General features: G+C 42.6%; 2 protein-coding genes and 1 long non-coding RNA gene across 5 annotated transcripts in view; 1 reads left to right on the top strand and 2 right to left on the bottom strand.

The window, feature by feature from the left end:
• Positions 1-1,823, bottom strand: part of dnal1 (dynein, axonemal, light chain 1) — a 34,509-nt gene extending 32,686 nt beyond the window's left edge. For all 3 annotated transcript variants that reach the window (XM_050062448.1, XM_050062449.1, XM_050062450.1), the window contains exon 1: positions 1,580-1,823. The gene's annotated coding sequence lies outside the window, so the exon portion shown is untranslated. The remainder of the gene's footprint in view (positions 1-1,579) is intronic.
• Positions 1-2,258, bottom strand: part of LOC126401283 (T-cell-specific guanine nucleotide triphosphate-binding protein 2-like) — a 43,912-nt gene that overhangs the window by 35,337 nt on the left and 6,317 nt on the right. The window lies entirely within an intron of this gene.
• LOC126401289 (uncharacterized) overlaps positions 293-2,258 on the top strand; it is a 9,772-nt gene continuing 7,806 nt past the window's right edge. Inside the window, exon 1 of the long non-coding RNA XR_007571056.1 lies at positions 293-1,434. This is a non-coding gene — a long non-coding RNA (uncharacterized LOC126401289). The remainder of the gene's footprint in view (positions 1,435-2,258) is intronic.

Below are 2,258 nucleotides of genomic sequence, written 5' to 3'. Positions count from 1 at the left end.
AAATATAGAGTATTGAATGGGGAAATATAAGCGTGAGAAATGTCAAGTGTGGCGTGTGGTGTGAGAATGGGTCAAATTGCGTGACTGTCACACTCAAAGCGTGACGCTTGGCAGCTCTGATACAGTACAACATCGACAGTGGATGAATAACCTAACTGATACTAACCGTCAGTTTTGATTTGATTGTTGATTGCAATCAGCTGTGAGGCGGAGTGATACATACGGTTTTACTGTCTCTCGACCAATCAGATTGCAAGGCCGAAACTAACTGTTGTATAATTATATTTATAACACCTGTGAGCAGAGTGATTTTACTGTTACATGTCCCAGTGATGTTGTACTCTATATCAGCACTCATGGAATGCCTCTCGTCCAATCAAATTACTTGGTCGGAACTAACTGTTGTATAACTAACATTAACGTGGTGGAGCTTTATTTTCTAGTCTCACACAGACACGCTTTGTATAAAATATAACCACCCTAAATTCTAACTATTCTGTATACCTTTTGCACCTTTTCGGTGCTTGCTGGTTAGCAACTAGATAACGAGATAATTAGCTAAGCTAACAAGCCAGAAAAACTAGATGTGCTAATTAGCACTAAAATGATAACAGAATTTCACTTACTGAAAAACTGGAGCACCAGTGTCTTGGACGCTCAGTTGATACAATTATTTACACAGCAAGCCTTATTAATTGTCCGGTATTTGTACAAAAAAAAATGTCTGAAAGGCTCCAACAACTTAAAACACAGCAAGGAGGTCAAGTTGAGCGGCCTGAGGTGAGGCCAAGTTGACAACCTGTCAATCAAACCGACCACGCCTTTAATTATGCAGAACTTTAAGATTTAAGTGGGATCACCCCCCCCCATACAGTTATCATGAATGATGAAAAAAGCCATAGATTCCGTTTTTTTGCACCTGCCTGTAAATATGTTTATTACAGCTGTAAAGTTGGGTATTATAAGATGGGGGTCTATGGGAATTTGCTCTGTTCTGCAACCAGCCCCAAGTGGCCGGTTGATGACTTGCAGTTTTTGGCACTTCTGCACTAGCTTCCCTCATCAGCCCTGGAGATTGCGCTGGGGTGAGGTTATTGTAAACAGTGGAGTCGGAGCACACTCTCCTGGACAAACTATGCAATTACATCATTATCAAGTCACCCTAAGCTTTGTTATCAGCATTATATATTCTATAGAAAATGTTTTCATATGTGTGATAGACAGGGGCGTCGCACCCGTGGGGGATGGGGGTGTTTTGACACCCCCACTTTTACAGCCAGATGATTTCAGTTACGTCAGTCGGAGCTTTTGTCACTCACCGATGGCTGACATTGAAAAACATTGACACACAACAGAGAGAAGAAGGAGGCAGAGATGCCAAAAAGGAAGAGGCAGCAGCAGAAAATTGACTTCTTTTTCAAGTCAAGTTGTCATGTAAGTGAATGCAGAGGAAACTGGCTCTCCGCCGCCCCCTCAAATCAACATCATCTCTCTGTCGGCGGAGACCCTGCTCTCCCCCGCAGCCCGCACCACACCACACAAAGGAACTTATTGGGGAAAATTGTGATCAGAAGCTTACTCTTCTGGCGATCTACGGTGGGCTCAGGACAATCTTTTCGAGAAAGTTTTCAATCCAGCCGTTAAGTGCAGAGGGTTTTTTTCTCTCCCAAGAACCTCGTAGCCTAGGCTACAGTAAATCCACCGTGATAACTCCACGATAGTAATTAAATATTACATTTTGTGATTAAAAACGTGTAAATTATGATACCGGACCTCCATTGTGAGGCTTGAACTTTTTTATAAACAGTCTATGGGCTTGACGTAAACAATGACGACTTCTGGTCAGTCTCTCGACCAATCAGATGCTACTATTTCTTCTTCTTTTGTTTTTTGACGGTAGCATCCAATCAGGAGCAGCCAAAGATCAATTTGAGGCAAGATAGTTTTCTGCCAGAATTGAAAAGAAAGGCCCAGAGCTGCCAAGCGTCACGCTTTGAGTGTGACAGTCACGCAATTTGACCCATTCTCACACCACACGCCACACTTGACATTTCTCACGCTTATATTTCCCCATTCAATACTCTATATTTATTTTTTAATGATAATAAACTTTGGTCCTCGCGGCTTGCCGTAGTTCGAGTAACTCTGATTGACTGACCGAGATAACCAATCCCAGACCAATCCATCAGCCCGTGCCTAAATCTAACCAACCACGGAAGGCACCACGCAATATAAACCAATCAGAAGCAACGTAAGGC

The sequence above is a fragment of the Epinephelus moara genome, chromosome 14 (genome assembly GCF_006386435.1).
Source record: "Epinephelus moara isolate mb chromosome 14, YSFRI_EMoa_1.0, whole genome shotgun sequence".
Lineage (NCBI taxonomy): Eukaryota > Metazoa > Chordata > Actinopteri > Perciformes > Serranidae > Epinephelus > Epinephelus moara.
The sequence above is the reverse complement of the archived record's forward strand: the minus strand, read 5'-3'. Positions and strand labels throughout refer to the sequence as shown.